The following is a 25,541-nucleotide window of genomic DNA, read 5'->3' on the forward strand; positions in this document are numbered from 1 at the left end:
AGTAAAGTTTATGTTTCTCGTTGTACTCTTTATTTGTATTTTCTCTGACAACTACTGATGTGAAGGAGATTTTCTTTAATGTGCTTGATGGTAATTTTTGTCATTTTTTTTTCAGGTGGAGTTAAGAGTTCATTTTATATTCCCAATGCAAATTCCAGAATCTTGGCTTCTGTCTTTCCTTTTTATTTTTTTATGTCTAAGAGTAAATATTTTTAACTTTTTATTCTAATTTATCAATATTTGTTTATGGTTTATGGCTTTCATGTTGTATATAAGAAATCTTAGCCAGGCACAGTGGCCCACACCTGTATTCTCAGTACTTGGGAGGCTGAGGCAGAAGGATCATACATTTGAGATTAGCTCCAGCAACTTAAGAAGAGTTTCAGTAAACTATGGAGACTCTGCTTCAAAACAAAAAAAAAACTATTTTGCTGCTGGGCGTGGTGGCGCAAGCTTGTCATCCCCGCACATGGGAGGGGAGACAGGAGGATCGCAGAGGTTTGAAGCCAGTCTTGCTGGCTTAAGAGACCCTGTTTCCAAATAAAAATAATATAAAATAGGTCAGGGAGTGTAGCCTGGAGGTAGAAGGGCTTCAAGAAACCCCAGTACCACAAAAACAAACAAACAAACAAAAACTATTTTGTTAGTGCACTGCAATTATGTATTACAGTGAGGTTAAATGTCATACAAACATACATGCACACGGCTGGTGGTGCATTTCTCCCCATATTCCATTACAATCTCTTCTCCTCCCTCCTCCATGTCAGTGAAATTTATAGAAATACCTTCACATACTGCCATAGCATTATTTGAACTGTTTCCTTTTTCAATCCTTCTCTTACCCACCTTATCTTCATCCCCTAATTAACTTCTCTACAGGTCTCTTTCCTTATTATTTAAAGTTCTTTATATTTTCTACTTTCTTTTTAGCGTACACATATGAGACATATAGTTCTTGACCTCCTGAGATCAGTACTGGGGATGAAACCCAGGGTCATTGTACCTCTGAGCTACACTTCCAGCCCTATTTTTTATTCTCTTTATTTTTTGAAACAGGGTCTCACTGAGTTGCAAAGGGCCTTGCTAAGTAGCTGAGGCTGCCCACAAACCGCGATCCTCGGGTCTCCTCTCCCAAATGCTAGGATTACAAGCATGCCACGACACGCCCGGCTTTGTGGATTGCTTTTGAGAGAAAGGCCATTTTGATATTTATTCTGCCTATCCAAGAGCAAGGGAACTCTTTCCATCTTCTAAAATCTTCATTTTCTTTCTTTAGTGATTTATAATTTTCACTCTAAAGGTCTCCTTGGTAAAATTTATGTCTAAGTATTTTATCCTTTTTTGAGGATATTCTGACTGGAATTGTTAGGGTATAGCTCAGAGGTAGAATGCTTCTAGGTTCAATCCCCAGTAACCTTCCCCCCCCCAACATAATCATAGCCTAACACAAAGTTGAATAATTTTGTTCCAACTTTTAATTATAGATGTCATTTTTTTGTGTGTGTGGTACTGAGAGTGGAACCCAGGGGCTTTTCTACCTCCAGGTTATATTCCCAGAGCTATTTTATATTTTATTTGTAAATAGGGTCTCACTAAGTTGCTGAGAACCTCACTAAGTAGCTGAGGCTGGCTTCGAACTTGTGCAATCCTCCTGTCTCAGCCTCCCAAGTGCTGGAATTAAAAGTGTACACCACCACGCCCCACTAAAGGTGTCATTTTTATCATGCATAAAACATAACTTTACTATTATTCTTAAGAATTCTTTAAAAAAAACTTACATTTTAATATTTGCCTTGAAACTGACCAATAATACCACATGAATTAAAAGGAAGAATGGAGTAAACAAAAGTGACAAATATGTAATAAATAAGTTATCTTATAAGACATTTAATTATCATACACTTCCACTTGGTATAAGCAAAAATTATCTGGTCTCAAGATACTACAATGTCTGGCATTTTACTGCCAGCTTTATAGCAGTTTTAGGTTATTGATAGTTTCCTTTGATGAGAAGAAACTTTTTAGTTTGATGCTATCCCACTTGTTTATTCTTGCTTTAATTTCCTGAGCTTTGGAGGTTTTGTTGAGAAAGTTACTGCCTATGCCAATATGTTGTAGTGTTGAACCTATGCTCTCCTCTACTAACTTCACAGTCTCAGGTCTAATTTCTAAGTCTTTGATACATCTTGAGTTGATTCCTGTGTTTGGTGAGATAGAGGGGTTTAGATTCATCTTTTTACAAATGGATTCTTCATCACTGGCCATCAGGGAGATGCAAATCAAAACTACACTGAGATTCCATCTAACCCCAGTCAGAGTGGCAAGCATAAAGAAATCAAGCAACAACAAATGCTGGCGAGGATGTGGGGAAAGAGGAACTCTTTTACACTGTTGGTGGGAATGCAAACTAGTTCAACCACTATGGAGATCTGTGTGGAGATTCCTAAGAAAGGTGGGAATAGATCCACCATATGATCCTGCTATACCACTCCTAGGTATCTTTCCAAAGGGGTTGAATTCAGAGAAATACAGCAACATATGCATACCTATGTTCATAGCAGCATAATTTGTAATAGCAAAAATATGGAACCAGCCCAGATCACCATCAACAGATGAATGGATAGCAAAACTGTGGGAAATACACACAATGGAATTCTATTCAGCCATAAAAAAGAACAAAATTATATCATTTGCAAGCAGATGGAAAGCCCTGGAGAACATTATGTTAAGTGAGATCAGCCAAGCACAGAAGGAGAAGATACATATGTTTCCTCTAATATGCCCAAACTAGGAAACACAAAGGATACCAGTGGGACTCCAGATATTAGAGGGGAAATACTAGCTAAGTTTGAATGGAAAGATAGGAGAGGAGGAAGGCCGATCTTGATTAATGAGGGTCTACATTTGAACATGTGTAAAATTATGAATAAGACATGGTTAACCTGGACAACCATTGGTGGGAGGGGGAAAGGGAAAACGGGGACGGGGGGGGGAGAGGGCACCAAATATAGTTTAAATGTATACTATTTATGTTCAATAAAAAATTGTTAAAAAAAATAAATAAATAGCAGGTTTATTATTCTCAACAAAAATGAAAGTGTATACAGGTACAAAACTTGCTATATTCAGTATTTGACATTTTACATAGTCAAAGTGATAAAAAGAAATATTTATAAGTAGGCAAAAATTGCAAATTGTTGGATAATTATATTGCCAGTATCACAAAAGCTAATCTGAGGGAAAGAAAAAAAAACAACAACAAAAATTAAAAGTACTTATTGATATTATTTAGCTTTGAAATACCCAGAAATAACTTCCCAAATGATAAGTGATGTGATTAATATACTTTTCTTTTTAAAATCAAGCCCCCCGTTTAACTTCAGAGTGGATAATTCTCACCTTCACATTAAAAAAATTTTTTTTGTGTGTGTGGTAGCAGGGGTTGAACCCAGGGGCATTCTATCTCTGAGCTATACCTCCAGTCCTTTTTTTTGTTGTTTAGCAAAGTTTTTTGTGCTTTTATTAGTAAATTATTGTCTCACATCATAATGCAAATCGTATTGACAATGACATACATGCAAACACTCTAGGTGCTGAATTTCTTAGATCTGTTTGTTTATAGATTTCATCAAATGCAAAAATATTTCAGCCTGTTTTGTGAGCTGTTTTTTCTATTCCTCTTCCTTCTCACCTAGGTCTCTATTTAGTCCATGTTTGACAGCTGCTATGATTCCACAGATCACCAGGGGTTGTTGTTTTGTTTTCTTAACTTTGTGTTTTATTTTTATAGATTTTGTTTATTTACCTTTTTTCTTACTTTCTTCTCTTTTGTAGTGTATAATATATGTCATATAATTTTAATACTTTTATCTTTAGATGTTCTATGTCTGACTTTTCCATATTTTTCCTTACTATAGTGTTCTATTTTTGTCTATGTTCTTTATATACAAAATATATTTATAGTAATAGTTTAAGTCATTTTTCTGCTACAATCATCCTTGCTCTTATTTCTGAGTTTGCTTCATTGATTGATTTTTATCCCAGTTATGGTTCATATTGTCTTGATTCTCTGCATGCCTGGTTAATTAATAAAATTATATTTCAGCTTATTTATTTATATTGTACATTTTTGAAATCTTTTAAAGAACATTCTGCTTTTGTTGTGCCATGCATTTAATTTACCTAGAATGTGTTGATTCATTCATGGCTTTCTGTTAGGTTCTGTTGGTGTTTGTCTGGATAGTGTTTTGTTCTAGCTTTCTGGTTCCACCCTTGAGGTGAAATTCTTTTCTTATTTAATTCCCTTTACTTAAGAACTCTGTTCAGGAGGGCTGACAGTCAGCTTGTGTGAAGCTTGGCTAGTGGCTTTTTGGGGGGTTCTATCATAGTCTTTTGTATACACAGAGTAATACTTAGCCAAGTCTTGAAGGAACTTTCCATGGTTCTGCAGAACATTTTCTCCATGTAGATTCTTCATATCTATGTTTTTTTGTCCCAATGATTTAGCCTTCTTGGCTTGTCTGAACTTCTATGTTCAGCCAGAGTGCTAAGCCCTGTTTGGGTTCCTGTTCATTCTCTATCTGCAGACTGGAAACTACCTCATGTAAGAAGGGCTGATCAGTCATGGGGCTTTCCTGAATTTCCCCTTCTTTAAGCATCTCAGACCTCTTCTGTTTGTCTTAATGTCCCTTAGCTGGTTTTGCAATGGTATAGGTAAAACAATTCCCAAAGCAGTTAGTTAATCTTTCATGGTCTGAAGTGCAATTAATTATTTTTTAAAAACCCATGTATTCTTTTAATATATTGTCTTTTTTTTTTTTTTGTGGTACTGGGGTTCCTGAAACCCTTCTACCTCTGAGCTACACTCCTGGACCTATTTTTTAATTTGGAAACAGGGTCTCCTAAGTCAGCAAGGCTGGCTTAGAACCTGTGGATCCTCCTGTCTCCGCCTCCCAAGCACGGGGATTACAATCATGTGTCACCATGCCCGGCGCTTGTATTTGCTTTTTTAAAACATAATTTTAAGCAACACCACTAAATGAAATGTAAAACATTTTTATTTTTTAATATTTAGGTAATAATTTATATATTTTTATTAAAAACTTGTTAGAGGTTATCTCTTATGTGATCTGAGCTCAATTTGTCTTTTGTTTTAAAATCACCATTTAAAGGTTTTGGTTTTTTTTTTTTTTTTTGGTACTGGGGATTGAAAAACCAGGGGCATTCTACCTGTGAGCTAAACATCCAGCCCTAATTTTTATTCTTTATTTTTGAAACAGGGTCTCACTGAGTTGCAGAGGCTGGCTGAGAACCTGAAATCCTTCTCTCTCAGCCGCCCAAATACTGGGATTACAAGCGTACACCACTATATCCAGCTAAAGTTTTTAAAAATAGTAATCGTAAATTAAAGTTTTCATGTTTTTATACCCTGTTTGCATCTTGTTTATGTTTTATTTGTTATAATTTATCAAAATTTTGCCTGTTGCATGTGCTTTTTCTCTAGAACCAAATTAAAAAAAAATCTTTTTTTTTTTTTTTCCAGTGTGGAGATGGAACCCAGAGGCATTCGACCTTCAAGCCACACCCCCTGCCCTATTTTTTTTATTCTTTATTTTGAAACCGGGTCTCACTGAGTTGCAGAGACCTCACTAAGTAACTGAGGCTGTCCGCGAACCACGATCCTCCGGGTCTCAGCCTCCCAAATGCTGGGATTAAAAGTGTGCGCCATTTTGGGAGTTTTACTGTGATCATTTTTCTTATTTAAGTGAGTCTGCCAATTATTTATATATTACTTATTTCATGCCTTATTATTTTTGGTTCATACTGCTGTAATTTTGACAGCTCTTTATTTTTACAATAATTCTCATTTTATGATAAACATTATTTTTGAATGGTGAAATTTTTAAAGAAGAAAAAGAGTTGAAAAAATTATGAGTAAGCAGATTCCACAAGGGCACGACACATAATTGAGAGATTTGTGTAGAAATACTAAATATTCTAGTAATCAGAAAAATGATGCATCATTTTATTTTTGTCAGGTTGCCAAATATTAGAGTTGTGTCATTCTCCTAGTTGACAAGATTTGGGGGCCAATCTGCAAAGTCATTCATGCATGACTAGTGGATATTTAACTTGGAATAGCTATTGCAGAGGATATTCTGACAATGTTTGGAAATTAAGAATAAGTATGCCATAAATACAGCAGTCTCATTTCTGGATTTATTCTTCACACAAAACACACTCCAGTGCACACCTCTCAAGGCCGAGGATTTTGCTCACTGACATATTCTATGTGCCTTCAATAGTGTATGGTGCTTTTTAGGTGATTACTACACATTTGTTTATTTTAAAGACTCTTACACAAGTATAACAAATAGGTAAGAGAATGTTCATTGCAGAATGGTTTGCAATAGTCAAGAGGCCTTTCATTGGATTTATTATAAAGATCAGATGAATGAAATTGGTGATAGCCTTGAACAGAATACTATATATGCCATGCCAAGAAGTGATGAGCAGACTATGATATGCCCAGACACCAGGAAGGAGGAGCAGCCCTTTGCCCAGGTTCAAAGCAGTTTGCCAAATTAAGATGAAATACTACGAATAAAAGGAAACTATATTTTATATATATCTATATCATCTCTATCTATCATCTATCATCTATCTATCTATCTATCTATCTATCTATCTATCTATCTATCTATCTATCATCTATCCATCTATCTATCATCTATAGTGGTACCAGGAATCGAACCCAGGGTCATTGTACCTCCAAGCTACACCCACAGCCCTATTTTGTAGTCTTTATTTTTGAAACAGGGTCTCACTGAGTTGCGAAGGGCCTCTCTAAGTAGCTGACACTGTCTGTGAACCATGATCCTCTGGTCTCAGTCTCCCAAATGCTGGGATTACAAGCGTGAGCCACCATGCCCGACCAACTTTATATTTTTGAAGAAGTATTCATTTTTGAAGGTCATGAGTTAAAGCAATTAAAGTGGCAGGAATATGGAAAAGAGAAGAGTAGAAAACTAAAAGTTTAAATGAAAGGAGATAAAAATGAAGCCACAGAGTATACATACACAGTCATGAGTTCTGTATATTGGGTCTGCATTTTGACGTTGGAGTCCAAGGGGAGGAATATGTACAAGCCATTTTAACGTGTTTTGTCTTTTTAAACATGTATTTTTAAACATGTCTTTTTAAAATGTATTCATAACATAGTTTTTCAAAATGACCTTATATTACAAAATTATCTCTTTGCTAAGTGAAATGAAGCTATGCCCCATATCAGATATCTCTCTGAGATTTATTTACAATTAACATTCTGGCTTGCCACTGTGTGGCAGACAGACCACCTGTCTCTTTTTGTTTGATTGTTTCTTTGCTCTTTAGGTTATATGAACCCAAACTTATAAGCAAAGAAATAATTTTACAAAATAATTGAGAGAAATAATGGAAATAATGTCATGCACATGACAATAACACACAAGTAGGAGCCCTTAAGCCAGTCTGTATGTAGGAAGTGGAAGTTATCCCCACTGGCAGTTGTCTACTGGCTAGTAACACACTTGTGAAAGGACAGTGGTCTAGGCCTGTTTTGAACTGTGCTAGTGTCCGTGGTCACCGCAGTGGAGCCAGCCCCTCTGAGGACCAGCTGGCATGAGGATGTCAGGCTCTCATGCTGAATCACATCCTTGCCATGCTCTAGGGAGGGATCACAGCAGGCTGCAAGGTCAGCAGAGACACACCATGAGTAAGAGAGCAGATAGCTGAGCTCCAATCCTGGAAGAGCTACGGAAGGAGACCAGGATGTAAAGCCCCAGGGAAGAGGGAGATGATAAAAGAGCCTCTATTTCAAAGGCCCCATTCAAAATGTGGTTCTCCTTTCAAAAGAGCACAGTAGTTACAAGAAGGTTGCTTGCTTACCTACATATACTATGATGCCAATGTTATCATTGCAGAGAATGACATTTTAAATAAATAATCCTCATTTTCTGTTACCAATAATTTAGGAGAGAAGGAGTTTGGAAAATGACTATAAAATTTCTTTTGTTTATTTGTACACAGGATTTTGTTTTGATTCTACCTGCAAGTGTGTGTGTGTGTGTATGTGTGTGTGTGTGTGTGTGTGTGTGTGTGTGTGTGTATTAGTGTATTACAGGGGAGTTCTACATTCAAGCTACATCCTCAGTCTTATTTTATTTTTAAACAGAAACTTAGTTACTGTGTGCTTGATTCAAACCTGTGATCCTCCTGTCTCAGTCTCCCAAGTACTGGGATCACAGGTGAGTCCCATGTCACACCTGACTAAAACAATTTTTATTTTCTGGTTGTATGTATTTGTTATGTATATCTGCATCCTTATAATACCTGCAGGATAATGTATTATATTAACATATACATCTTACATTTTCATATTGAGAAATTAATTTATTTTGAATTTATATTGTGAATAATATGTGGAAAGATTTAATTTTTCTTTTAACATTTTCAACACCTCTTTAAGGATGTTTAGTGATTTTCAGTACTTTGTGGGAACTGGGGTTGAGGAGAATAAAACTGATAATCTGCTTACTGAGATGGCTCTGGGTAAAATTCTTACCTTTTAATCAAGAATTTTCTTTTTTTGGAGATTGGGGATTTAAACTAGGGTCATTCTAACTCCAAGTTATACCAAGTTAAATTTTTAAAATTTTTGATTTGAAAAGTGTCTCACTAAGTTGCTGGGGTTGGCATTGAACCTGCGATCTTGTCTCAGCTTCCTGTATTTTGTATTACAGGCATGTGCAACCAAGTTGGAATTTATATAAAATAGATGAACTTTTCACCAAAAAATGATTAAAAATAGTAGTGTTTTAAGGTGTTAGATGAAATTTAAAAATGATTATTTTTTTTCTCGGAGTAAGACATCTTGTTCCCTTTTTTGTAGGCCCTGGGCTTATGGAAAGGGGAGAGTCCAGGATGTAAAGCCTTAGGGAAGAGGGATCCTTTGATCTGGTGTTTCTGAGTGATGCTGTTGCTTATGCTGGGGTATGTCTTTTACTCAGAGGCACTGCCATTGCTGGCCATGGTCCAAACTGGCAAAGAAATTCTGCTGCAGTGTAATACTGTAGGCCCTGTGCAAGTCACACTGAGAGGCATACTCAACCTTCCTGTTGTTTAGTCTCATCCACGCTCTGAAGTACTAAGAATATTTCATTTCAGTTTTGATCAATGCTTCATATATATCACTTGTGAAACTTGACGCAGAAAATGAGACTACTGACTGATGTGATCAGCCTGCCTTCTTGTCTTCTTAAACTAAATTCCTCAAGCATTACCATAATTAGGTATTTGATAGCTCAATTATTCTTTAATGACAATTAGAGTCTTCTGCTAAAACCTGTCTCTTATTTTGAACACTACAATTTGAACTTCTTGTCCATAAGGCTACTGAGGATTGATTTATAATTCTCTTGCAATATGAATATTATATAATACTATAAGTCACCTGGGTCTTGTATGATAATATGGTTGTATGATAATATGGTTTTCCTTTTCCTTAAGAAAACACAAGCCAGGCATGGTGGCACATGCTTTTAATCCCAGCATTTCGGAGGCTGAAACCAGAGGATCGTGGTTCGAGGACAGCCTCAGCTACTTAGTGAGGCTTTTTGCAACTCAGTGAGAATTTGTTTCAAAATAAAAGAATAAAAAATAGGGCAGGGTGTGTAGCTTGGAGGCACAATGCCTCTGGGTTCCATCCCCAGACTCTCGAGAGAAAAAGAAAGAAAGAAAGAAAGAAAGAAAGAAAGAAAGAAAGAAAGAAAAAAGAAAGAGAAAATACAGTCCCAGACCTGTAAAAAAAAAAAGGAAAAAAAAAAAAGATAAAGAAAAGCCAGCCATCTTAATTTCTAGATTGTACCACATTGGTGCCTAGAATCTATTGTCACCTACTGCTGCTTACTCATTTTTATGGAAGCATAGAATTCTTGCTTATTCATGATGAAAATATATTTTGTGGCTGGTTGGGAGATAGTTCTTATCATCAGCTATTTTAGGGATAATCTGATAATTCTGTAATAAACTTTTGCTACTGTCAAGTGTTCATTATTGGATTTGGCCCTTCTGTTTCCTTAATTTGTCTACTTTCTTAAAAATATTCACCTTTCTTAGATATTTTTATTTTCAAAAATATTTTTAATATAGATTTTTTTAACCTTCCTTTTCAATCATTGTTCTTAGGAGGTTTGTGAAAGGATAGCAATGGAAGATAGTGGTTGCAGGACTAGAAATACATGCCTCTCATGTCTAAACTTGAAATGCTGACAGTTTGTGAAAGATGCAGTTTTATTAAATTTGGCCAGGTATCATTATGCTCCAAGTTGTAGAAGACCAGCTGTATTTAATTTAAATGTAACCCTCTAAAAAGTTAAGAGTTACCCAACAGAATGATGGTTTAAAAGTGGAGGCTTACGAGAGGCACTATTAAGGAGGACGGTTAAGCTAATGCTAGGGGAAAGCAAATGAAAGTACAGACTGGAAAGAAATAAGTAGAGAAAGAATATTCCTCTTGAAGGATCTGACAACTTCAGAATAGCAATGTTCTTAGATTACAAATTAAAGTGATCTTAATCAAGAGTTTAAATTGGGAGATACAGGTTCTATCTCTGCATAGCTATATATAGATATATCACTTCTACATATATAATCACATGATACCCAAATATTTTTATATCAAGAAAGATAAAAATATATTTCCATATATGACCAGAGAAGTACTTGGCATTAAGAGAAAAGAGGAAAATTGTATTGGCGGAGGTGAGACTGGGTATCACAGTCATTCTTTCTTCCTCTCATTACAGCATCTCCTCATAGACTGTCAGGCCTGTCTTCACTCTATGACCTTCTGATGACTCTTGCTTGTCTATGTCATTGTTGGGCTCCATCATTTGGTTGATATGTAAACAGTAACCTTCTTTTGCTTGTGTGTGTGTGTACATACACACCTAGATCTGCATACAATATAAGTATGCATATACTTTTTCTTTCTGACAGTTGAGACTACTCTCTTTCCTTTTAAACCCCTTAATGATGTACCACATTGGGGTCTCCTTCAGAAAAAAAATGAGTGAGGTTAAATGTCTTTTATCTTCAACTGAGTTTAGACTGCTGCCTTAAAGAATATGCAGGAGCAGTGTAAAGTACATAAATAAGCAAGTTTGATATATAGTTGTCAGGCCTCATACTTCCATATATAGCTACTAAGTTGAATTTGTCTTAGTTATAATTTATTTTTTCACTTTTCAGCTGTACAACACACAGAAAACTTTAAAATGAGAAAAGTATATTTTATCCACCGTTATCTTCTCAAACATATTAAATGATATAATTCTGGCAGCAATTTACCAATTAGACATTTATTTGTTTATACCTCACTGAAATGTAGTTCCTTAATGATTTTAATTTTAAACATTAAAACATAAAAAAAAACATGAAATAAGGATTAAATGCAAATGTATTTGGGACAATCTACACCATCAGCAGGACTGGGAAAATGCCTAACTGCCTCCATTGTTCTGACTTCTGCTTCATTTTCACTCACTTTGCCCTGCTTATAGCAATTCTTTCTTGAAAAGAATTTTTTGCTCATGTTTAGTTCCAATATTAGTCAGCTTCCTCTTCCTGTTCATCTTCCTCCAAAAGCATGCTTGAGGATCTGGGGATGTAGTTTAGTTGATAGAGTGCTCACATAGTATTTGAGCATGCATGGGGCCCTGGACTTGATCTCCAGTACCACACACACACACACACACACACACACACACACACACACACACAGGCATACATACAAATGCACATACAAGAGGTTTTGGTAAACAATGAAGGGTTCCAAGACTATAGACTTTAGACCACGAAGGCTTCCCTAAGGAATTTATTTGGGTAGTTTTGATTTCTACAGAATTTTTAATGTGGTTTTATTTTAATGATATTTTAAAGCAATTATACATATATTGTAAATTATTTTAAATGGCCAACAAATATATGAAAAATGATCAACATCATTAGCAATGATGGAAATGCAAATGAAAACTATCCTGAGATTCCATCTAATTCCAATTGAGATGGTAGTCATGAAGAATAAAAACAATAATAAATACTGGTCAGGATGCAGGGAAACAGGAGCCCTATACACTCTTGGTGAGACTGAAAATGAGTACAAGCACTATGGAAGTTCCTTAAAAGACTAGAAATAAAACCATTATATGACCCAGCTATATCACTCTTAGATATCTTTCCAAAAGAAATACAATTAGAATACTATTTTCATACCTGTGTTTATAGCTGCACAATTCAGAATATCCAAGTTGTGGAACTAGTCTAGGTGTTCATCAACAGATGGATGAATAAGGAATGCATGGTATGTATAGACAATGGAATTTTACTCAGCCATACAAAAGAATGAAATTCCATCATTTGCAGGAAAATGGATGAGACTAGAGAATATTATGATAAGTGAGATCAACCAGTCTCAGAAAGTCAGTAGTCTTATGTTCTCTTTCATATGTGGAAGCTAGAGTAAAAATAGAAAACAAAAGGGACTTCAAGTCAAGTGAGGAGAGAAACAAGTAGAAAAGGTGGAAAGGACTAGAGTAGAGCAACAGTGAGAAAGGGAAAACAAAGTTTGAGGAAGAAGACAGTTCAAATTAGTAGTGTCTATACATGAAGATATCACCGTTGATCTCACTAACATGTATGGGGAGGGAGAAGGGGGGAACAGGATGGAATTTGGAGGGAAAAACATCAAGTGATATGTGCATGTATTTATCACCTTGAGTCTCACTATGACGAATAAATACAGTGCACCAATAAAAAGTATTAAAAAAGGAAAAAAATGACTATGTAAAAATAGTGACCTATGATTTTAGCATCTCTAATGACATGAAAGATCGTGACCATCTTTGCTCATGTCTAAAGAAAATAACAAGATGTCCTAGTGCAGTTGAAAACTGAAAGTTGAGAAAGTGTTATGAGGGTTTTACTGTCCTGTGATAAACACAAGGGAAAGCACTCTCCAGTAAACACTGTGGACACATTTTGAATTTGCTTCTTTTTTTCTTTTTTTGCCCTTTTGTTTTGTTTTTGTGGTATTGGGGATTGAACCCAGGAGTGCTCACCACTGAGCAACATACCTAGGTCTTTATTTTTAATTTTGAAACAGGGTCTCCCTACGTTATTACACAGTTGCCTGAAGCCTGCAATCCTGTTGCCTTTGCCTCTCAAGTACTGGGGTTCCAGGTGTGTGCCACTGTGCTCTGCTTGGGTGTACTTCTTCAACAGCCCTTCTATTGGTGTGTGTGCGTCAGCTTTGCTACTATTAAAAATGCCTGAGATAACCAACATATAAAGTGAAAATAAATCTATTTTGGCCCACAGTTTTGAGGGTTTAAATCCATGGTCACTTGGTCCTATTGCTGTAGGACTGTGGCCAGGTAGCATATCATGGTGGTAATATGTGTCAAAACCATCACCTCATGGCTGGAATGTGAAAGAGAGAGGGGGAAGAGCCCAGAGACCCATGATCCCCTTTGAGAACACTCCCTGAAGGACCCAAGTCTCTTCACTAGGCCTTACCTTTCAAAGGTTTCACCACCTCTTAATAGCACCAAGCTGAGGACCAGCCCTTTAACAAATGGGCCTTTGAAGGACATTCCCGATCTGAACTTGGGTACTTTGTATACCAAATCAAATATGAAAATAGTGATAAACATGCAATGAACCATGTTTTAAAATTTTCACATTTACATGTTGAAGCAATATTCAGTTTTCAGCCTGAAACATAGCTAATCAGTGGAATTGATGGTTAAATTGGTTAATTGTTCAAATAATAGTAATAATTGTAATGACATATTCATTGAACTAAAACTCAAAACAGTCAAGACAACATTTCAAAAAAAAGTATCAGAGATGTAAAATTAAACTCTCTGTTGTTAAACCTAACAGATGATGGATGTTCAATGCCATCCACTACTTCACTCTTTGTACTTCTGAGCACATCAATTTTGTAGTGTTGTTTTTAAATTTTTTTCTTTTTTTGTGTGATACTGGGGATGGAACCCAGGGGCATTCTACCTCCGACCTACACTCCCAGTCCTATTTTTTATTCTTTATTTTGAAACAGAGTCTCATTGAGTTGCAAAGGGCCTCACTAAGTAGCTGAAGCTGTCCTTGGACCATGATCATCCTGTCTCAGCCTCCCTAATGATGGCATTACAAGTATGTGCCATCACGCCTGGCTTGTTTTTAAGTTTTTAATTAAAATATGTAAGTGATGTAAGGACAAAACTTTTATCAGTATTCCATTGTATGTATTAAAGTTACATCTAAATATATTTTAAGTCAATACTGTGGATCTATTGGAATTAATTTTATCCCAAAGTAAGCTATATTTTATTATAAGCTATATGACTGCTCTGTATGGATTTGCTTCACATAGAACAATATTTGTCTTGACAAAGAACAATAATTAAAATATGTGGTGAATTTGATACGAATTAAGAATAGTGCAAAATGGGAAAAAGAAATATTATTTCTTGTCCTTAAAAGCGGTATCTAATATCATGAAATCTGTCCAGTATCAATGGATTTAAGTGTATTGCATGGAATCACACATGGTTTTACAGAAGAGCTTCAGAAAACTATGTACAATAAAAATTAACTCAAGCACTTCATTATGTACTAAATTAGATGTAAATTAATTTTAAATTATTTTATGATAAACTCTGGAAGTCAAAGACAACATCTATTCTTTAATTTCTAAGATATTTCTTTCACTATTTTAGCCACATGTGAATACCTAGATGTATTCATGGAATTAAGATGACTTTAAATAATAAAACAAACCCCCTCATTTTGTGAGAAATGGTAACTAAAAATGCAAGTGGTAACAATTGCCAATAGGCCTTTATATTTGAGTAGGAAAAAGGAAGCATACAATAAGGCTTTTTAAAACCAGAAATAAACTTGGTTTTCTGTTTTTAGTGAATAAAAGAACTATTTTTGAAAAATGCCTGGGGAGAGTTTTCCAAATTATATGAAATTGTAGTGCAGACAAGTTTCCAAAATAAATGAACAATAAAAATAAATGTAACCAATTTTTGTTATAGCTTAGATTTTTAATGGAGCATAAGTATGTCAAAGTTATATTATAGGAAGCTATACAATTTCAGTAAAAAGACTTTATAATCCTGTTTTAGTCATTAGAAAGTAATTTAATGTGCCAAAATTTCCTTTCTAATATCAAATTCACTTATAATCCAAACTTAGTATGACTTGCTTTAAAAAAAAAAACTCTGCTGAGTTTTTGTTCATCAGACAAAATCAATTGGACTATTTGACTTGTGTCAAATGTCACTTAAGCTCAGACCTAAACCATATATTGTTTTGAAAAAATATTGGACATAGGAAATGATAAAATTTCAAAAAACACTAACTTTTTCTAGGGTACTTCTTTATTGTTAAATAATAAACACATCCTTGTGAAATGAGTTATTTTTAAAAGGAATGAACTTTTAATTCATAGTCTTATAAAGTAAAGAATCATTTCTTCTGAAGACAAATAAGTCTCTTAGGAATATAGTTGTATAGAAAATAAGACAAGGTATAAATATGAAGAGTTAGCTATGTATTAACAGTTGATGCAAGGCCTGGTGTGGTGGTACACATCTGTAAATCCCAGTATTTGGGAGGCTGAGACAAGAGGACTGCAGGTTCAAAGCCAGCCTTGGCAACTTAACGAGGTTCTCAGCAACTTAGTGAGACCTTGTTCCCAAATAAGAAATTAAGAAATAATAATTAAAAAAAACAGGCTGGGGTGTACTTGAGGTAAAGTGCCTTTGGGATTAACCCCATTAGCAAAAAAAAAAAAGTAAAAATAAGATGCACCTGTAATCTATAATCCTAGTACTTGGTAGAATGAGAGAGAAGGATCTCAGATTGTAGGCCAGCCTCAGCAACTTAGTGAGATTCTGTTTCAATAAATAAAATGGGGATGATGAGGTTATACCTTGGAGGTAGAAAACCCTAGGAGAAATGAGTTGATTACTGATTTTCTCTTTTCTCTTAAATAAAAAAATGTTTTAGAGGAGTCCAGTCAATCATGAAGAAGTTACAAGCTATTCAAATGACAATGAGAAGGGGGAGGGTATAGCATTTCCTGAATATATCACAGATGTATATTTTTAGTTTTCATTACTTTGGCTATTGAGTATAAATGACATTTTTCTCCAGGCAATGTTTCCAAAGACTTGGAGTTCACCAAAAATTTTCAGTAAAATGAGTTGTTATTTGGGGAAATACCAATTTGGATACCAATTCTAGCTTAAAATGTATTTAACAGAAATTTTAAGGTGTTTCCAATGATATTATGAAGATACTGGAAGCCACAACACTTCCTAATCATTTTTAATGTGACTTTTTAGAGTTTATTTTCAAACTTTTTATTGGTGCATCGTAGTCATCGTACTGGGGTTCCTGGAAACCCTTCTACCTCTGGGCTACACTCCCAGACCTATTTTTAAAATATTTTTTTTATTTGGAAACAGGGTCTCTTAAGCCAGCACGGCTGGCTTCGGACCTGCACAATCCTCCTGTCTCTGCCTCCCAAGTGTGAGGATTACAAGTTTGTGCCACCACGCCCGGCATAGTCATACATCTTAATCGTGTACAAGATGGTTAATGTGACTTTTTCAAAAGGAAAGTAGTAGGAACATTCTTTATCCTTCGTGTTATAAAATTAGTAATTACATATATTGATATGAATCCATTTTCATGTAAAGCTGGCCTTCTATATTTGCAGGTTCTACTTTCCCAAACTCAAACAAACACAGAACATATATATATATATATATATATATATATATATATATAAAATTTAATTTTTACCGAACATGTGTGAACTTTTTATTGTCCTATTCCCTAAACAATAGTTTAACATCTATTTACCTAACATTTATATTGTATTAAGTATTAGGTGTAATCTAGAGATTATTTAAACTGCATAGGAAAATGCATACCATTTACATAAAAAAGTTAAGTATTGATGGAGTTTAATACTCTCATGGAAAGAAATATCTATGGATGCCAAGGGACAAATATATTAAGTTAGGCACTCCCAGCTCATTTTGACTGTCAATTTCTCAGACTTTCCTTGTTTTCAGTAATTTTGACTGCTTCAAGAAGTGTTAGTCATTTCCTTTAATTAGAATTTAATTTATTTCTCTTAAGAATGAGTTATGAATTTCTGGTGAATATGTTTACACCTATGTTTTAATGTTTTTACATTTATTGGTGCATAGTCAGGTTCAATGTGATCCATACATACATGCCCACCCCACTGGTCATATTTTCTCCTGCATCCTTCCCCACTATCCCCTACTTCCTCCTGTGCATGTTATTGAGGTTAGTAATGATAATTTCATATATGGACATAACATTATTTGAACTGTTTCCTTTCTCAGTCCTCCTTTTTCCACTATCTCCCTCCCCTCATCCCCTTTTACTATTCTACTAGTCTCTTCCTCCTTTATCTGACGTATCTTTTGTTCCCTATTTTCTCTCTAGCTTTTCTCTTACTAGTGAACAAGGTTTTCTCTTAAATTCTTTTTACTGAATTCATGTCAATTCTAACAAATTTGGGGTTGGGGGTCTTTAAAAATTTAGGTATGTGTACGATTATGTCAGGTAATCAGAAATTAGAGATAATTTCACTTCTTCATTTCTTATTTGGATGTCTTTTACTTCTCTATCTTGCCTAGTTGTTCTGGCTAGGACTTACAAAACTATGATAAAAATGTGGTAAAAGTGGACATATTTGTTTTTCCCTCTCTTAGAGGAAAAGCTTTTAGCTTTTCACCATTGAGTATGATGTTAGATATGGACTTGTTCTTTGTGGCCTTTATTGCATTGATATACAATTACTCCTGTATGCAATTTTCTGAGAATTATTTTATTATGAGGGTATTAAATTTTTCTCAAGTTATTTTAATGCATCTAAGATGATTGATTTGCATACTTTAGGCTATCCTTGCATCCCAGGGATAAATTCCTCTTGGTAATGGTAATTGCTATTTTTGATGTATTACTAAATTAGTTTTGCCAATGTTTTGCTGAGAATTTTATATTTATACTTATTTGTGATATTATCCTCTAATTTTCTTTTTTTTGTAGCGTCTTTTCCTGAAATAAAATTGGAAGTAGTCCCTCCACTTTAACTAATTTATTTTTAAGAGTTTTAGAATAATTGACATTAATTCTCCTTTGAATGTTTGGTAGAACATTCAGCATCAATGTCATCCAGTCCTGTGGTTTTATTTGATGAAAGTCTTTTTATTAATGACTCAATCTTATTACTCGTTATTGGTATATTCAGATCTTCTAATTTTTAGTGATTCAATCTTGGCAAACTCTCTGTCTAGAAATTTTTTCATTTCTTTTAGATTATCTAATTTACTAATTTTAGTTTCTTATTATTTGCATTTCCATGATATTAGTTATAATGTTTCATCCTTCATTTCGGACTTTTAATAATTGAGTTATTCTAGGTGAGGGTTTGTTGACTTGGCTTATCTTTCATAAAACCAACTAAGCTTTTTTTTTTTTTACTATTGTTCTTATAGATTTTGTTTCACTTATTTCTGTTCTAATCTCTAAGTTTCCTTCCTTTCACTTAACTTTGGCTTTGATTTACTCTTTTCTTCCAAGTTTCTTGAGGTGTAACATTAGCTTGAGATAGTTCTTTCATAATGTAGATATTTATTGTCATAAATCTCCTGTATGACTTTTTCTGCATTCCATACACTTTAGTATATTGTGTTGATTATTTTCATTTGTCTCAAGGTATTTCTTAATTTCCATTTTTATTTTTCTCTGCCTTCTTATTAACTTATAATCATATTGGTGTATTTTCCAAGATTTCTCTTGTTAGTGATTCTTAATTTGATGTCATTGTGTTCTGCAAAGATACTTCATAGGATTTCAGTCCTCTTTAATTTGTTATGAATTATTTTGTGGCCTAACATATAATATAGCATGAAGAATGTTTCATGTGTACTTGAAAGGAATGTGCATTCTGCATTATTGGATTCAATTTTAGCTCCATGTCGTTTGTCCAAGGTCCATTTGTCCAAGTATAATTGAAGTCCAGTGCTTATTTATCAGTTTTATTTAGATACTTCCAAGTCCCTCACTTTACATTGTTGAAAGTCAGTACTGAGATCTCCTCCTTCTATTATTATATTGCAGTTTGTTTCTCCGTTTATATCATTTATTAATTATTTAATGCGTTAGGTGGTCTGATATTGGGCACATATCTTTTCACACTTTAATGTGTTCTTGTTGAATTAGTGTATTTCTCACCATATACAAACCTTTTTTTCCCCTAAAGTCTTTTTTTTTTTGCAGGTCTGGGGTTGGAACCCAGGCGCATTTGACCTCCGAGCTACACCCCCTGCCCTATTTTTTATTCTTTATTTTGAAACCAGGTCTCACTGAGTTACAGAGGGCCTCACTAAGTAGATGAGGCTGTCCGCGAACCTTAATCCTCCAGGTCTCAGCCTCCAGAATGCTGGGATTACAAGCGTGCGCCACCACGCCCGGCTGAGTAAAGTCTCAAGTTCTTTGTCTATTATAGATATTAGTCCTCTGTCAGAGAGACAGCTGGTAAAAATCTTCTATCATTCCATATACTTTCTCTGGAGACTCTTGATGGTTTCTTTTGATGTGCAGAAACGTTTTAATTTAGTTCCATCTCAATTATTAATTCTTGTTTTAATTTCCTGACTTTGAGGGTCCTGTTGAATAAATTTCTACCTGTGCCTATATGTTGGAGTATTGGATCCATACCCTCCTCTAATAGCTTCCCAGTATCTGATCTGACTTCAAAGTCTTTGATTCACCTAGAATTGATTCCTGTGTAGAGCGAGAGATAAAAATTTAGTTTCATTTTTCTTCAAATGGATAACCAGTTTTCCCAACACCATTTGTTGAAAAGGTTGTATTTTCTCCAACATATGCACTTGGCCCCTTTGTTAAAGATCAATTGGCTACAAGTGTATGGGTTTGTTTCTGTATCTTCTATTTTGTTCTATTGATTTTTTGCCACAACAATGCTCTTTTTATTACTATAGCTCTGTAGCATAATTTGAAGTCAAGAATTTTGATGCCCCTACATGGTTTTTATTGCTTTGGTTATTCTGTGTCTTTTGTTCCTTCATATAAAATTTATGACTTTCTTAAAGTCTATGAAGAATGGTATTGGTATTTTGAGAGCAATTGCATTGACTCTGTAAATCACTTTTGGTAGGATGACCATTTTCATAATATTTATTTTGCCTATCCAAGAGCAAGGGAGATCCTTTAAGATCTTCAATTTATTTTTTAGTGTTTTATAATTTCCATCCTATAGTCTTTCACCTCTTTGGTTAGGTTTATTTCTAGGTATTTTATTGGTTTTTAGATTACTATGACTAAATTTTTTCTGAATTTCTCTGTGGCTTCATGGTTGGCATAAAGAAAAACTTTATATTTTTTTAGGTTAATTTTGTATCCCACTACTTTGTTGAGTTTGTTAATCAGCGCTAGTAGTCTTTTGGTTCAGTTTTTTGTTTCTTCTAGTTATAACATTATGTCATCTGCAAATAAAGATTATTTTAATTCTTTTTCTATTACTTTGATACCCTTCAGTTATCTTAATCCTTTGGCAAGAATTTCAAGGACTATATTGAAAAGGATTGGTAGGAGTGGATATCTTTGTCTTGTTCCTGATTTTAGAGGGAATTCCTGCAGTTTTTCCTCATTCAATATGATCTCGTCTTTGGGCTTATTGTATACTGTTATAATGATTTGAGATATGTTTCTTCTATTCTGATTTTAAGCAGTGTTTTTTAACATGAATGGTTGTTGCATTTTTTCAAATGCTTTTTCAGCATCTATTAATATAATCATTGGAATTTTGTCCTTAGTTCTATTTATATGGTGAATGACACATATTTATTTACATAGGCTGAACCATTCTTGCATTCCTGGGATGAAACCAACTTCGTCATGGTATACAATTTTCTTGATGTGGTTTGGAATGAACATGGCTAATATTTTGTTTAGAATTTTTGCATCTTTGTTCATCAATGATATTGGTCTATAATTTTCTTTACATGATATATCTTTATTTAGTTTTAGTATTAATGTAATACTGGCCTCACAGAGTTTGGAAGAATTTCATCACTTTTGATTTCATAAAATAACTTGGGAAGTATTTAGTTTAGTTCTTCTGTAAAACTTTTATAGAATTCAGTTGGAAATCATTAACCCTGAGCTTTTTGTTGATGGCAGATTTTTATTGCTATTTCTATCTTTGCTTTATATTGATGTTTCAATTTTCTATATCTTCTTGGTTCATTTTAGGTAGGTTTTATGAGTCTAAAAATCTGTCAATTTCTTTCATGTTTTTCAGTTAACTGAAATATACATTTTCAAACTAGTTTCTCATTTCTCTGAATTTCCCAACGGTCTGTGGTGATGTCTCTTTTTTCATTTCTGATTTAATAATTTGAGTTGATTTCCTTTCTTTTGGTTAGGTTGACTAGGGGTTTGCCAAACTTGTTAATTTTTCAAAGAACTAGATTTTTATTTATCGATCCTTTTAATAATTCGATTTCACTGATTTCTCTTCTGATTTTAATTATCTCCTGTCTTCTCTTGGCTTAGGGATTAGACTGTTCTTTTTCTAGGTTCTTGAGGTATGTAATTAGATTTTTTTTCAGTATTGGGAATTGAAATCAGGGGCATTACACCTCTGAGCTATACTCTCAGCCCTATTTTTTTAATTCTTTATTTTGAAATAAGGTCTCACTAAGTTGCGGAGGGCCTCACTAAGTAACTGAGGCTGGCCACAAACCTGCGATTATCCTGTCTCAGCTTTTCAAGTGCTGGGATTACAAACATGCGCCACTGTGCCTAGCGATTAGATTATTTGGTGACTTTCTGCTTTTCATATGTGGGCACTCAGTGCTATAAAGTTTTCTCTTAATACCATCTTCAATGTGTCCTATAGATTTTAATACTTTACGTCTCTATTTTCATTTCATTGCAGGATTTTAAAAAATTTATTCTTATATTTCTCTTCTGATCTAGTCCTCATTCAAGAATATATGATTCAGTCACCAAGTTTTTATGTAATTTCTTTTGGTATTTCTGTTGTTGATTTCTACTTTCATTCTGGTTTTTTTTTTTGTGTGTGTGTGGGTGTGTGGTACTGGGGTTCCTGGAAGCCCTTCTACCTCTGGGCTACACTCCCAGACCTATTTTTACATTTTTATTTGGAAACAGTGTCTCCTAAGCCAGCGCGCGTGGCTGGCTTCGAACCTGCGCAATCCTCCTGTCTCTGCCTCCCAAGTGTGGGGATTACAAGCGTGAGCCACCACGCCCAGGTTTTTCACTCTATTTTGATCTGAAAAAAATGCAATGAATTATATTCCATCTCTTGAATTTGCTGGTGCATGCTTTGTGGCCCAGCTTGTAGTTTCAATCAAGTGAAATCCTTCTGGGCCCCTGGCATCTTGGTGTGGCATGGTCCAGATGGTACTGCTACTGCTCTTTGCCCAAGGCCCAAATTCTGGCAGGGAGAGGTTTCACATTTCCAAGCCAGGGACTTGGGTGGCTCAGTCCATTAGCCTCAGGGAAACTATCACTGTACTGGATGGCTGCAATCAAAGGAGCCCTTGTTGAATTTTGGTGCTGATGTTTATAGCTCCTTAACCTGACTAGGTGCAAGTTCACTGCTTTCTGAATCTGCAGTTTTATAGGCTGAGCTATTTCCCCAGATACCATGGGCTGGTGTTCCATGGTGTTCCCTAGAGAATCTATAAGAGCTCCATGAATTTCAGATTGCAGTTCTATCCCACCAGAATGTCTTTAGAGGCAATCTGCTAATTCACTTTTACACTATATTGACAGTAGCTCCACCCCCACCTCCTCAGGAGTGATCTGCAAAGTCTCAGCCCCCCATGAGTTTATTTCCTTGCCATGCAAGTCCCTATAGTCACATAGGAAAGTCTGCCCCTAAGACTGCTTGTTAACTCAGTCCTAGTGAACTTTGCTCTGGATCATTACAGAACAGATAGGTTCAGCTATAGTTGCAGGGTCAAGCTGGATCCTTTGGTCTGCCAGTTCCCTGTGGAGCATGTACCAAAATGCCAACTACTTTCAATGATGCCAGTCTCACAACAATCCAATTTCTTCCTACAGGTCTCTAGTGGCCAACGTTCTGGCAGCCAGCAGCTCCAGCACAGCCTGGTTAAGATGACACAGGGGCCAGTCTCTATTCACAAATTGAGACATGTGGAGCTCTTTGCAGTCCTCTGTTCCTTCTTATGCTTCTGATTCTGCCCATTTCAACTTTCCTTGTTTTGTTGTTTCTCACTGCTTTTCTTTCCTTGTCAAAAAGCAGTTTTCCGGACTTCTGGGACAATGGCAAACAAGAAAAGCAGTGCTTATAAGTCCTGCTGACACTCAATCTCCATTACCTCAAAAAAAGCACTCTACAAAGCTAGAAAACACTATCAGTAGAAAAATAAAAACAATAAATACAAGGGACAGAAAATAATAAGACTAGAAGACGGACCAGAGAGCAGAAAAGAAGCCCGCTTGCCTTGAGGCAGCAGGTGCTGCACTGGTGCCATCTTGCCTCATAGCACCAGACCTCAGAGACAAAAAGTAAACAAGGACCTGAAGTGAACAGCTGCAGATCAGTTGATTGTAATACATTGGATTTTCCTGGGCAAAGACTGGCTACAACTTCCAGTGGCTGAGCTTACCACACCCTCCAGGGATCCAGAGTGAAGCTCAACACCAGAAAAGAAACTCACTATGGTAGCTCTATCTTGCCAGAGGCAGCGGAGCTCACCACACCCGCCAGAGATCCAGACCAATGCACACTAAAATCTTAAGTGAAACTTCTGTTCCTCCAGGAGAATTCCCAGCGCTGCACCCCAGGGACTAGTGGAGCCGTGATAAACTCCCTGGGTCTGAGATTTTGCTCTTCAACCCAGTGAAGGAGTAGTGATAGCAGAGATTACCACACCCTCCAGAGATCCAGATAATACCAGAAGTGAAGTCCTGGTTCCTGAAGAAAAATGCCCAGCCTAGTATTTAACTCCAATGGTCTATATATCTGCCTTTAGAACAGTACTACACTGTTTCAATTATTGTAGCTTTATATGGTTTGAAATCAGAAAATATACATCTTCTAGCTTTGTTTTTGCTTCGAGATTGTTTTGAGTATCTAGAGTCCATATTCCATATCAGGATAGATTTTTTTCTGAAAAATAAATATATGATAGTTTCACCTAAAAAAAAGAAAAAAATATTCTCTGGTAAGAAAGAAAGCAAAAAGAAATATTGAAATGTTATCTTTAAGTCATCAAAAGCTTGGTATCAGACAAATGAATCTGTTATGTGAGATTATCATTTTTAATTTTGGATAAATTGCTATAATACTAGATGTCAACCACTAAGCCAAGCATGGGAGGGAGGGATGGGGAGAGAATGGGGTGGGGATCGGGTGGGGGCTGACTGGGCGATGTGTGCATGTATGTCTACAAAAGTTTGTATCCCACTATGATGTATGAATACAGTGCACCAATAAAATAAAATTAAAAAAAAATAAATAAAAACTTTATTATAAAGAAATGAAAAAAAAAAAAAAAGAAAAATGCTCAGCCTAGAGCCCCCTCCCACCCCAGGACTTGTGCAGCCCTGACAAACTACCTGGGTCTGAGACATTGTGATACTACTCAGAGAAGTTGGGAGGGGGTCTGTTGTTAGGCATAGCCGAGGCTCAGACAGGTTTAGTCTCTGATCAGTGAAAAGAGTGGGAGGAGACCTACCTTTAACACTAAACCCAGCTAGTAGGATCTCTGGATTCACCACAGACTTCCCAGTCATGGTGAATGGGGAGAAGTCAGACTAGCCCAGCTCTAGCTATGGAGAACAGAGACTCCTACATTGAGTTTGGTCTCGGAGGCATATGCCACCAACAGAGGCAGAAAGAGACCGAGACTCCAAATCTGTGGAAAGCATGGGGGGTGACCTGCACTTAATACTGAATCCAGCCCCATTGATACCAACCATCCACATAGACGGAGAAAAACTCAGAGAAGCATACTCACAGTGGCACTCGGTATCTGCACAGAGAGAGACTAAAGAGGACCAATCTGCTGAAGTCGTTTATTTGTAGAGTTGCATTAATTTCTTGTTATTGTTGTTGGTTTTTTTTGTTCTTTTGTGTGTGTGTGAATCTTTTGTTAACCCTCTTCCAAAATCCTCTCCAAAGCTTCTTCCCTTGTGTATACTACTCTCTTCTCTCTATCCCTTTTCTATATTTATTTTATCTCTCCCTTGTCTTGTATTAAATCCACTTGTGTATATAATTTCACACCATGTAATAACATAAGTCATTCTGATATATATAGTATTTTTATATTTATTTATTTTTTATATTTATTATA

This window comes from Muscardinus avellanarius (assembly GCF_963383645.1).
Source record: "Muscardinus avellanarius genome assembly, chromosome: 4".
NCBI classification, from domain to species: Eukaryota; Metazoa; Chordata; class Mammalia; order Rodentia; family Gliridae; genus Muscardinus; species Muscardinus avellanarius.